Source organism: Manacus candei, unplaced genomic scaffold (genome assembly GCF_025592945.1).
Source record: "Manacus candei isolate 608988 ecotype Guabito, Panama unplaced genomic scaffold, ASM2559294v1 h1tg000076l, whole genome shotgun sequence".
NCBI lineage: Eukaryota > Metazoa > Chordata > Aves > Passeriformes > Pipridae > Manacus > Manacus candei.
Genome location: NW_026138124.1, coordinates 10,962,513 through 10,975,973, shown reverse-complemented (window position 1 = coordinate 10,975,973; position 13,461 = coordinate 10,962,513). Strand labels below are relative to the sequence as shown.

The 13,461-nt window shown below is 45.8% G+C and overlaps 1 protein-coding gene across 16 annotated transcripts in view; it reads left to right on the top strand.

Annotated features, from left to right (window-relative positions):
- Positions 1 to 13,461, top strand: part of MSI2 (musashi RNA binding protein 2) — a 222,373-nt gene that overhangs the window by 42,719 nt on the left and 166,193 nt on the right. The gene's annotated exons all lie outside the window — the stretch shown is intronic.

Below are 13,461 nucleotides of genomic sequence, written 5' to 3'. Positions count from 1 at the left end.
ATCTCTGCAGTTCAAAGGCTTCTGTTGCTTTCTTCAAATTCTCTAACCCCCTCATTGGTGATGTTATGTTTAGAGATAGTCCTGTAGAGCTGCTGAGATCTTGCAGAACAACATTCCTGTTGCTGTGGAGCTCCTGTAGGTCATTCCCAGGTGGATATAATGCTTACAAGATGCTAAATACATGGAGAGTGTTTTACAGAGTGGGGAAAAATACTTAGTGGTGTCTCACATTTATTGCATTTGGTGTCTTTCAGTCTGTGTTGATGGTGTCACTACCTTTGGTGTAGCAGGAGGCTGAGCTGGTGACTGAAAATTGGCAGAGGTGAGCCCTGCCCCGTTTGTGCCCTCTGATTCTGCCTGGCACCTTGCAAACCTGCTGGTCTCTCTGCCGCCCTTGTCATGGTCTTTGGAAGCACAGCATGGTCCAGTGACCCCCTTGAGCCTGCTGAAGCCAGAGGTGGGCTCTCAGCCCTCCCAAACCCATGCTGGGCCCGGTGTGTCCCCTCCCACACTGGGTGTTTTGAGCAGCAGTGCCCAATTGCAGCCGAGAGAGCTGCAAGAGCTTCCCAGAAGGGTCGTTATTGTCACCTAGGTGACAGTTTGTTACCCTGCCAGTTGCCTGGAGTGCAGCAAGCCACTCCACATGCAGCTGACGTGGTTTAGGCACTTCTTAGTGAACAAAATGGGTGGCTGTATCTATCCGTGGTCCTTCTTGTCTCTCAGAAGAACCAGGTTCCAACTGTTGCATCTGTGACGAGGCTGCTTTGAATTTGTGAATCTGGCAGCACTTGTCTGCTTTGTCTCTTTTCTTCTCAAAATGGTGACATGAAGAGGGATGCCCTGATTTAGAAGTGCTTTTAGAAACACAAATCTTCAAAAGGCTGTGGGAGATGGGAAGGTACTCAGGCTGTCCACTGTGGATTTATACTGCAGGTCATGAATCTGAGCTGGGTGACTGCTCTTCAGAGTTTTTTAATTCTCTGAGTTTTATAATGCCTCTTGGTAACTAAGGCTGAAGTTTCTTCTTTGCCAGTAACCAAGTACTAAACAACCATCCCTTCCAGCCAGGGTAAGGAACTACATCTCTGCTGTGTGCCTCTTGTCTTCTTCAGGGCTGGATTATGTGTGTAGCATTAAAGTCAGGTTGCACATAACATCATGTCAAGCATTTAACAGCTGTAGTTGCCACAGGTTGTGTTTTAAAACAATCTTCTGCTGCCTCCTTGCAGGAGGAATAAGATTAATTTAAAGCTGTTCCTTCCATGTTAAACATGGGCTTAGGCAAGGCTGTGAGACTGGGTGAGACTTTGCCTTGTCTGCTTCTTGTGCCAGCATTGAGAGGGTCTCCTGGAGCCCACCTGTCCTTGAGCTCTTTGCAGTGTGGGGGTGGAGTTCCCAGCAAAGGAAGCCAGTGAAAGAGTAGCCACTGGCAGTAAAGAGAATGGATAAAACTTGCCAACTAACTTGTGTTACTGGTCTGCCCTCCACCTCCTCTCCAGGAGTTGTTTGTTAACAAAGGTACTCACAGCTTGGGGAGTGCACCATAATCCTTACAAGTCATTTAAAGCAGTGTAGGCAGTTAAAGATTAATTTTGCATGCGGTGACCTCTTTATTTTTAACTGCTTTGCCTCCTGCATCTTCAGAAATAACAAACAAATGCTCCAAACATACCAACCCCCTTGGAAGACGATTTCATTGTGGCTGTGAACATGACATACATTACATAAATATTGGTGCTTCCATGCCTGCTGATTCTTTGTCCTTGGAAGCAGAGCCTTGCAGCCCCGCTGGCCGTGTTTCGTAAGAGCCGGGGAGGAAGCTCAGCAGTGCAAGGCACTGACGTGAGTGCTTGTCCAGGCTGCCTTTCTAGCCTGGGCTGCCTTGCAAGGTGGATATTTTTCTGTTAATGTGCTCAGACTGGTTTGTCTGTCACTTCTCTTGAGCAGGCCACAGCTGTTGTGGCACTTGTGTGCATTTATCTCGAGCTTTTAGATGTCTTTGTGCTGGTTATTGCAGGATGCAGAAGAGCTTTACACGCACAGTTCAAGCCCTGTGTCATCTCTGGCAGAAAAGTAACAAGGCCTGATCCCTGTGAAGGCAGGGGGAGGCAGAGGAATGATGCACAGGGAAATTGTCCTTGCAGCACACTTGGGAAGTGTGTTGTGTTCTGCCCCTTCCTCCCACGTGGTGCTGTACAGGACAGCAGTGTCCTCCCACAGTGACACAGCCACGCTGCTCTTTCAGCTCCAGTGATGGAGTATTGTGTTAAGGAGCTGCAAGTCCCAGTTCTCAGACCCTGCTGATGATTGGTGCTGGAACTAATTTTAATTCCCTGAGGGCTACATATAACTCCAGTGGAGCTACGAGTTACTCTCTGCTTGTTTCTGTAGCTAGGCCACACTTTCTTGCAGAGAATGAAATCTAAATCTCTCCATGACCTAACAGTTGTTTCCTAAAATATGAACAAAATCAAAGAATGAAGAATGTGTGTTGTTCAGATCAGCTTGAGAAGCTGAAATACTGACTGAAGTTGCTGAGAGAAAACGAAGTAGGGGGTTTATGGGGTTTTTCTAGATTGCTTAATGCGTTAAATTAATCTTTGCTGGCAAGCCTTTTAAATTAAGTCAAAGTAATTGTGTATATGTACTCCTGTAATTGTCAGGTCACTACTCGGGTGCAGGCAGCAGGGAGGATAATTTTTGGTGCAGTATCTTGCTCCTTGGACCAAAGATACTTTATCAGAGCTTGATGGATGTGTGAGAGAGAAGTGGAGTGTAACCTGCATGCAGGGGCTCAGGGTGGGAGCAGAGCCTGCTTGGCTTGTTTAACCTTTGAGTGCCTCTTGGCTCAATGGCCCTTGGATACTGCTGCTTCATGGAAAAAGTTCTAAATATAGCACTCGTTTGTTGTTGAATAATGACTTTAGAGGGTGGATGCTGGGGTTTCCAGCTCCTTACAGGGCCTAAGCAGTGCAGGAGTGAGATACTGTAAATGAGACCATTAATGAGGACTCAGGCCAGTCATACTGCTGAGCACTGACACACCTGTTGATTTATTTGTAGAATATTCTGTTGATAGTCTGTTTGTCATAAAAACTCCCTGAGAGGAAACCTGAGGATTTGTTTTACCCTTAGGAGATGTTGCCTTTTCATTCCCTTGTTTGCCTGGTATGATCAGCTGCCAAGCATGGGACTTTGCTGTCCATAGGTCTGCTTTTAGAGTGGAAGGGATTTTGAAGGTAAATAGAATGGGCAGGAAATGTTTTGGGGAGAGGGATCAACAAGACCATCTTTCCCTGGAGAAGGGAGAGATGAAATTTAGGAAAGGGTGAAGAAATTTGCCTGAGGTCCCCCAGGAGGTCAGCGATGAAGCTGAGGTCTGAAACTTCTTTATCAGTCCTTTAACTGAGATATCATCCTTTACTGGAAGTTCAGAAACCCTCTTGGTTTTAACCACCCAGTGAGTGAATCTGCTTCCTTTGTGGCTCTGTTTTCCCAGAGCTTTTACCTCAGAAGACCCTGCCATCTTGAACAATTTCCCTGTGTAATGCTTGCTTCATTGCTGTTTCATTTCACTAACTTTCACTTGAAAATCAGATGCTTCCCTATCTTTTCTTTTTACTTCCTTATACAGCTTTTCCCTGTTGCTGCAGCTCATTAAATCCTGCAGCTGTGTGTTATTTAACATCATAAAGTGGTTAGAGATATCATTCATATAAAAGGATACAAAATGAATGTGCATTGTAATTCTAGTCTCGAGGTAGCAAACTTCTCTGTGGAGTTGTGACTCAACTTATGGCTTTGTAAAAGCTTTTACTTGCCTTTATTTAGCGCTTTTCTGACTCTTAATGATTTGCGTGCAGGTAAATATATTTATAACGCAGTTATTAAGTAATCTGTGTAATTGTGTACATTGATAGAGGTATGAGGTGTATTGAAAACGTCAGTTACTCCTCTTGCCCTGCGCTGCTGCCCGCTGGCACCGTGCCACGCGCGCGCCCTGACCTGTGGTCACAGGTTCCTGCTCTGCTGAAAACTGATGCAAATAAAGCCATGCCCCAAACCCTCCGGGGAGGCAGGTGTGCAAGTGCCAGGGGCCAACCTCCAGGAAAGAGGAGAAGGTGGCAGAGCTTTGCTTTTCAATTATTTGGTAATGAGGATCTTGCTGGCGTTTGGCACGCGGGTTTGGCGCAGCCACGGCAGCCCTGATGTATTGTATTGGTGTTCGTGGCTCGTGGCTGGAATGGAGCTGGCTTTTGCCTCTGCTTTCTTCTCCTTTTCTCTCTCTTAAAGCAGGCTCCTTAGCATTTGTGTGCCAAGCTTTTCTCTCCTGGAGGTCATGTACTTCCTCTCCAGGAACATGGCGAGACTTGATTGGTGTCAATCCTGTATGAATCCAGGGCTGATATGATCTGCTCTGCCTGTATCTGATTTTCTGGATGTTTTTTTGTGTGTGGTTTGTTGTTGTGTGGGCTCTTCTGTTTGTTTGTTGTTTTTAAATCCAAGATCTCGTTTTGGGGCCTAATTGCCATTGTTCCTTTCTGCATTCTGGATGTGCGTCAGGGAGTTGGGTGGCTCTGCAGAGCCTTTCTGAGCTCTGCAGTGCTCCTCTCCCCAGCCCCCGGGGCAGCAGAGGGGTAGGGAGGCAGCGAGGGTTGCAGTGTGCCCTGCTCCTGGGGAGCCACAGCCTTCCTTGCTCCTGGCAGGGTGGCAAACCCTCAGCTGCCTCCTGTGCTCTCCCCTTGGCGTTGGCCGTGTCTGTAGGGATGTGAGTACGAGCCCAGGCACATTTCCAGGGCCAGTGGAAGCTGTGGAAGTGTGTCCCACGGGCCCAGTGCTCCCCTGGCACTGCTGTGGAACGAGTGCCTGCCTGTGTCTCCAGGAGAGCTGGTGTGTGGATCCTGGCCCCACGGTGGGAGCTGTTGGGCTGGGGGAGAGGGATGGATGGATCTCCCTGGCTCGAATGCTGGGCTGGGGCTGTGTCTTGCAGAGCGACAGTAGGATGCCTTTAGGAGTGTCCTTGTGCCTTGCAGAACATTTGGTAATGCCTTTTCACATACTCCCTTGAATAATCATTGAAAGCATTTTCTCCTTTTCCCCCCCCTCCCTCTTTTTTTTAAGTATCCTGGCCAAAGCAAATAGGATAAAGAATTAGAGCAAGCCGAGGCTGGTGTAATATACTAAACCATGACTCTAACAGCAATTAACGCAAAGGAATGAACATTTACAGTGCCCTGCAGTTATCCTTAGTGCTCAGTGGTAAACTGAAAGAAGCCTGGTGTCTGTGGGCTCACTAGACTAACTGCCATTTTTATTACATTACATGGATTATTGCTCGTTTTTTCTTCCATTTTCAGGCTTCTCTCAGGCTACCCTCCTTCCCCTTAATAGTGACCCCCAAAGAGGAATATTATAGTTAGTGCAGCTGATTTTTGACACACTTGAGTTCAGATACTCGCACATGGTGGACATTTGACCATGTTACTCTGTACCAGGATTGGAGGTGGCTCAGAGAGCTGTTCCCTTGGGGAGGAAAAAGGGGAAAACGTGGGGCTTGAAGAGAACTCACTGGCTCAGAAGTGTCCAAGTGCCTGCCCTGCTTTAAGCCCGGGGTGGTTCTATGAAGTGTGTTGGAGCTGCTCCTGCACTGGGTCGGGTTTCTCACGCCGTGGAAGTTAAAGGGTGATCCTGATGTGTTTGTGACACTGGACAAACTAACCTGGGTTTAGCAGTGCCCTCTCCAGAGAGGTGAGCTGGTTCTGGGATACCACTGTGTACATGTTCAGGTTCAGACTGGCATAAAAGTCTTCAGTGAGAGACTGAAGACTTTGCACTTGGTAAGAAGTACAAGCATTGATGCTGGATTAACTTTTTTCCCATTAGAAAGGTCCTGGTTGTGCCCTGCTGCTCCCAACACACACTGGTTTGGACTCTGGAACTTGCAGCGAGTCTGGGGCAGAAATCACATAAAGCAGAGCTGGTGAGGTTGGTTTGGCTGGGCACGTGTGGCACAGCCACGGGTGTGGCTGGTAGTGCTTCCCAAATCAAGGCTACCATGTCTGTCCCTGAAGCTTTAGCACATTGTCGTGTGGAGAGAAGGAGAGGGGAGAGACCCTGAGCTACAGCAGCTTGCTGCACGTGTATAATGTTGGTGTATGGAGAACATCTGTGTGAAAACTTGAAGAAATACACGCTTTGGGCAAGAAAAAGAATGTGCAATGTAAGAAACCACTGTTACTTAATACAGTTTTTGCTTGGAGGTTACAGTCAACACATGCTGTAATACTTCTAGCTTGTGTGATACAGTAGCAGCGTGACACTTCAGATTTATTACTTCTGGTTTCTCTTTAAAGAAGTCCTGAACTGGAATCAGAAGAATGCTTTTTTTTCTCTTGAGCTACAGAAGGGAAAAATATTTCAGAATGTCATAAATCAAAAATATATTAAAGGCCAACAAACCAGATGAAAACTTTTTTGGAAGATTGTCTATAATGTTTGGCAGAAGAGACTAATGTGCTGTGGTTTTTGGCCGAAATTAGAAATGTGAAATACTCTAGGGTCCATCTCCTTGAAATGAGCTATTTTTATGTAGTTAATCTCTGTCTATATATTAAAACAACAGCAGAGGTGGTTGTGTGTGTATAATGTAAGTATTAGCATGTGTGTAACTTCTATTAAGTATATATAATGTGTTATATAAATTCAATTACAATTTGATACAGAATATTTCATTACAAAATAATTTTTCTAGTGCAAACACTCACTAGAGACCTCGATCTCAGCCAACAAATCCTGTATCCTTGCTGACTGTATCCAGCAGGGCTGGCAGTACATAATTTTTCATGTAGATTCATTTCTCTCGGATCCATATATCTGTCCATACCTGAGATACACTTCACAGCAAGTGTTTTACTGTGTGTGCTCAGCCTTTTCCTGATACCTGCACCTGATGCTTGGCGAGGTGCCCCGGGGGCTGAGGCTGCCCCTGGAGCCTGGGAGCAGCCTGGTGGGAGCAGCCAGGCCCAGTGGGTCTGAGTGCCTTGGCTTCGGGTGCACTTGCTCTTCAGTAAACTTTTTCTGACATGTTTCTTCCCCTTTTAAAGCATTTTTAAGTTTAGCTCTGTGGTTGTGTTCTGTGTAACCGAGTTGCACCGCAGAGGGCACGGTGTGGGATGAGCAGTTAAAGCCACTGCTTCCTCCTCTGATGCTTGGCCCTGTGCCGCTGACTTCGAGGATGTTTCTGACATTTGAAGCAGGGACAGTCACCCCTGAGGCTGTGCTGGTTGGCTTTTAATCCAGGGAGGTTGTTTCAAGCCACAGGTTCCTCCAGCCCGTTTTCCTGGGCTGGGAATCTGGTACCACCACTGCCCCATGGCACAAATGTTACATGGAATGGATCCCCTTTTTTTCCCTAGATAGAGACTGTGCAGTTTTTTAGGGAAGAACTTTGGACTGTAATTCCCTGGTCACATCAGAGACACTGTCTGGCACAGTTTGCACTCCTGAACACAACTGCACACTTAGGTCTCATCTTACAGAGATCTACACATTCCCATTTTTAAAACTATGTTTTCCATGGTGCTCTGAGTTGTACAGAGTGACTCAAATGCTCCAACTCTTGGCCCTCCCTTCCTGCCATAGCTTTCCCTGGGTGTGGTGATGCTCAGAACGCTCCTGAGTTTTGCTGTTTGCAGCGGGGACCTGACAACTCAAAGCTACATGTAAACAGCTTTGTTGGCTACTTTTCCTCTCCTTGCTTATATTGTACACCTTAAATGTGCTATTTCTTTTGGCATAATGGCAAAATCACTGCTTATGGGAACCGCCGTAGATAATACAAAAAGCTCTTTGAAAGGAGCTTTATCAGAGTACAAAGTACTTGGAATTGAAAGCCCCTAGAGGGTTGCTTTATTTTCCCCCTTCATTCAAACTTGTAGTGGTGCAGGATCGAGATACATCATGCCCTATTTTCAGCTGATTTGCATGTTAGAGAGAACGGAGTAATTGGTGTTTAACCAGAACAAAAGAGGATCTGTTTGCTAAAAGAAAAAGAATTCTTGAAGTAGACCCTAATACATATACTGCCTTTGTCTCTCCTCTCATTAAGAATTGAATAGGATGGCCTAGTAATTAGAATGTGGAAGGCATTGCTTTGGTGTTGATGCTTTTTGAGCTAATTGGTTTGAAAATTATATTTGATGTAGCTCTAAGGGATGTTGGCACAACACCTTCTTGGGACAGGGACATCCTGTACTCCCATTTTGCTGCAGAAATAGGCACTTTGAGGCAGGGTTTTGTCTTCTGCTTTGGGTTTTTTTAATTTTATTTATTAAGCCCATATTTACCTTTCCAACTGAATACACAGGATGCATTGTCACATGTAAATAATTCTTCTCTCGCTGGTATGAAAACCTTGAAATGACCTCGGAAGGAGCTTTAGCCCCTCTTTTCCCAAATAAGTGCACAGTTCAACCCTTAGTAAAGCAGAGACTTGAGCTAAACTGGGTTTGGAGTTCTGCCCTTCTGCATTCTTGGAAAGGTTTTGTTGTTGTTGCTTGTTTGGTTGGGTTTTTGTTTCATTTTTGTTTTGACAGAAAGATTAAAACAAATGTTGTTCTTAAGCAAAGTGGAATAATACAGGTCTGGAATTGAGCAGGAGGCTCTCTTTGGTCTGTGTCTGTGGTCATCATCAGCCCCATCTCTGGTGGTGAAGACTTCAGGGGGACAGTGATTGCCTCCATAGATCCTTCCTTTGGATTCTGACATGGGGTTGCTTTAGGCTGAAAACTTAAATGCAGAAACTATTTTTGGATCTCTTGAGTTCCAGAGGGGGCCTTGCTCTGGACAAGCCTTTGGAAATCAGAGGAGGAACATGCATTTCTTAGGCTGGGAGATAAATTTAACTGTGAAGATTCAGCTGTACAGAACTTAAGGGTGTTTTATTTGCTAATGCTGTAGTTTTGTGGTACAAATTGGAGTCTCAAACCTGTTATTGGTTCTATGCAGAGCCCTATACAATCATCTTGATAAAGTGTCACACTGTGGTGGAGTTATGTTATGAGGATGAAGTGAACTTCTAAAATTTCCCCCAAGGTTTCAGTGATAAAAAGAACAGTTTTTAAAATGACTGTAGGTTCTGGGGAGTATGTATTTAGCAGTATATTTGTAATTTAAATGGATTCAGTCTTGCAATGAGCAACAGCTTGCTTTTCCTTACTTTTCAGGCCTGTCTTTTTTCTCAGTGGTTTTGTTTGGCTGCTCACCAGGGTATGAGAGTCAGTGTTAAAGTTTTGGTCCTGCTGTAAGATTTGTTTGTGTTTGTTGTACTGCAGCGTCACTGCCCGTAAGGCTTTATCTTCAGATACTGTAGGTATGTAGATGTCTTAGATATCTTATCTGTAGATAGCAGTAAGTGACACTGAACTGCCTGGCAGGCCTTGCCATGAAGAAATTCTGCCTGATGTCCAAACTGAACCTCCCCTGGCGACGTTCAGCACAAACCCAAGCAAGATGGAATATTTTATCTCGTTGAGTTGTACAGAAACACTCATTTTTTGCAGTTATACAATACATTGGTGGCTCAGTGTGGTTTGCTGTGCTTCAGGGGCTGAAGTCTGGACATCCATGGTGGCACCAAAATCCTGCTCCTGGGGGCTGGGCCACCCCACAACACCTGCAAGTGGACCTGGGTACATTTTTTTCTCAAAAATCTGCAAAAGATGGAGCTTGGAGGAGAAGAGTAGGAAGAGAAACTTGTAAAAACAGGCATAATTTGGAGGCCACACTGTTGATATCTTCTACAGCAAACTTGCATTTTTTCTTCTTCCGTGTTCTCCATATTTAAAAGCAGCCCTAAAAGGCAAAAGGTTTAAAAGGGGTTAAATAAACTGAAAAACCCACAGTGTATTTCCGCTCAGAGCTGAAACAAGATGTTGTGGATTGACTCAAAATGAAATTTTTCTTTTTTTTATCTCCTTTAAAGTTTTGCCAACAAACTGAAAACATGTTTGTTTAATCATAGGCGAATTCATCCTTCTGGTTTTTGGGTTCTGTTTTGTTTTCAGTTTAGCCAGCACATTGAGAAATGAAACTGTTCTGCCAGCGCTGCTTCCAGCTCGGGTTGCTCCGAGGGAGCCGGGTGGATCTCCCCCTTGCACACTTTATCTGGGAACCATCAGAATTCCGCTGATTAATACCTTGGAAATTATAAATTAACCATATGGAACTACTTCAGTTTAAGTAACTTGTATGTTCTGGTGTTAGCTAATCCCCTTAAAGCGTGGTTTTAATGACCAGTTTGTTTTCACCTGAGGTCATTAATGCTCTAAAACCGGCTGTTAACTGCACCAGAGAGGTTTTTCCCGCCCAGGGAGGAGTGCTGCTGGGCACCACCTTTAATGCTTAATAATGCTTTATTTCTGCCCTGCCTTCCGGACATGCTGCCTGGTTTTAATGGCTGTGTTGGAAAAAACCTGTTTATTTTCTGTCTGCTAAGGATTGATCTTGCAGCCAGCTGGGAGGAGCAGTGTGGGGGACACAGGACACAGCGACAGTCGTGTGAGTGTGTAAAAAGTGGTATATGAGTGTGCAAATTGGGCTCTGGATGCTGTGGAGGGAGGGGGTGCACAGCCTCTGGTGCTCCCGTGGGTCTGCCAGACTGGGAATCATAAAGTCATTAAGAACATTAAAACTTCAGACAATGGGCTGTGGTAATTCTCCTGCTCCTTCTGCTTAATTTTTGTGCTAATTTATTGCTCCTCTCTATTCCTACTTCTGTCACCTAAATGCAAATGCCCTGGCAGCCTGCTTTATGGATAACACTTAAAAATAATGGTGCAATAATGAGTGGTGAATTGCAGCAGAGATCCTGCTGAAGTGCCTGCAATATCCGCATTAATTCCAAATGAATTAATTGCAGTTAATACTATTGTATTTAAAACCTGTCAGAGGCCATAATGATGATTAGGGTGTAAGAGTAAAATGTTATTTCAGAGCAACATCAACATGTTCCAAAATAGCAGGGGATGGTGTTGAAGTGTGTCTGACCTGATGGCCATCACCATCCTCAGCTGCTGTGCAGGCCCATCGGGATGGGTCAGTCACAAGTGTCTGACTGAGAACGAGGGGCCTGTAACCCAGTAATTTTTTCCCCTTGATCAGGGGCAAACAGGTGCTTCGCCCCAGTACTGTAGGTAAGAGCAGTGGCAGGATGAAGGAGGGATTTTATCCGGCAGGGCTTTGGATCCCACTGGTCTCTGGTGCTGGGCTTGCAAATGCTGCTGCTGCACCTCATCCTTCACCAGTGGTTGGTCCCAGCACCGACGCAGGGGAGGCTGGAAACAGGCTCTGTGTAGCTGTGAGAGAAGCATTTCTTTACTATTTATTTCCAGTCCTTCAGAACAAATTGATGCTGTGGCAAATAGATTTATTATTCAGTAGTTAATACTCGTAAAGCAAAAGCGTCCCAGTGCCTTTTGCTCGAGTCCTTAAGCATCCACAGCAGTTCTGGGAGTTTTCCCCTCGGGAATGTGTCTTTGCTGAGAGGTAAATGGGGTGGTTGGTACCTGGGTGAGCCACATCTTCGTGGGATGAGCTGACACTGCACTGGCTGAAATGACAGAGCCTGCAGTGCTGCTGGGCTTCTGGGGGAGTTGCTGAGACTTCTTGGCAGCATAAACCACCATTCCTCATGTGTGAGAGGCTGAGCTGCTCTTTGGCTCCCGGGGATGAGACAGAAAATTGCCTGTCTTGGTGCAGGCTGGGAGCTGTGTGATGGTGCTGAAAAGTTACCAGCACTTGGTGATTCACTCTGTGAAGTGGCTGACGGGGGGTGACAGCGGGACGTGGGCTCCAGGCTCTGCCCCCACTCCAGCGAGGAGCTGTGGCCCAGTTAGAGCCCTCCAGGAGCAGGGGAAGGTGCCTCACATGGAAAGAGCTCTGCAGTGCTCTGTGGGGAGGGCTGGGGCCGTGGATCACCACCCTGATCCCCTGTTTCATAAGCTGTTGACGATTGCAGCTGAAGTGTGAACTCCTGTCACTGTGCTGCTCCTCCAGCATCTGCTCTGCTGGCATTGGCCCCCGGCCATGGCACCAGCTGGGGGGCTCGTGCATCCTCATTCCTGCTCAAGTCCCTCTCTGGGCACGTGGGAGGGTCAGGGTCCTTGAGATTGGGCAGTTAAGGTCAAAAATAAAAAGTCTTCTCAGGTGAGGCAGGTGTGAATGGAGCTTCATGCAGCCCTTCCCTGGGGTGGGAGCTGTCACAGGCTGGCCTGGGATGTGGTGGCACAGGGGCAGGAGCTGAGGGACACCTGGAGAGGCTGAGGGCAGGGAGGGAGAGCAGAGTGCCCACCTCTGGGCCTCACAGCCACGGCCCCCAGTGCTCCTGCCACGCCGTCAGAGAGGCTCCACGTCCTCACACCTGCCCTGGGGAAACAGGCTTGTAACTTATTTCAGTTTAACCACTTGTATTTCTATTTTAGTTCTCAGTGTCTGGCTTTGAAGAACACTACACCTGCAGTTTGTCTGCTGATAGTGGAGAGCACAGAATATAATCTGACAGATTAAGACAGCTGCATTCTGTTCATCTCAACCATGAGTTCTACTTGATGATTTGTAGATATAGTTTCCATCTGACACAAAGGCAGGGACTAATTCTGGCATGTGTGGGACTGATAAGATTTCAGGCCAGATCTTTCTTTAAAAAAAAAAAAGAAGAAGAAAAACCCCTTGATGTGTTACACAGTGCAGTAATCAGTTTCCAGGTTCTTTAATTAGATCTGTGCTTTAGCTGATTTAGCTTCATGTCTCAATACACAAATGATTTATAAAGGGAAAAGAAGGTATGTGTTAATCTTGAATGAGTGATACTCTGTGCACTGTTTGTATTACATATCCTACAGCATTCAGTCTTTCTTTTAACATGGAATTGGACTTCATTTTTTAAAATAAGTGACAGAGCTTTACAGTTGTATCATTAAAAGCTTTTTATTGATGTAGGTTTGTATGTATGTTTACGCTGATATGTAAATGGAATTATTTAGTGAGGATTAGCAGTCAGTCAAGGCCCTCTCTTTCCATTTTGTGTGTTACTAGTCATTGCAGGTTCATTTCAGTGTAGGTCAGAAATTATGGTTACTGTTATATTTAATGCATGAAGTATCCTGGATTCACCATTGCCTTGGACAGCCCTTCTGCTGCAAATCTTACCTGATTCCTTTCAAAAGCAGCAGAGTTTCATCATAGTCTCTCCTGTTCTTAATCCATTCCTCCATGGCATTTTGGGAGCCACTTGCTAATGATGAAATCTGGGCTGTGAAACCTCTTGAAGCCATAGATAAGTCTCTGTTTAATCAATTATGTGGTGATGGGGGCATTTGGAATTACATTAGTGCATCAGCTCTGAGTGTTGGGCTGAGCTGTGCGGATGTGTGTGGGCTGGTGGCTGTTGTCTGGTGGAGATTC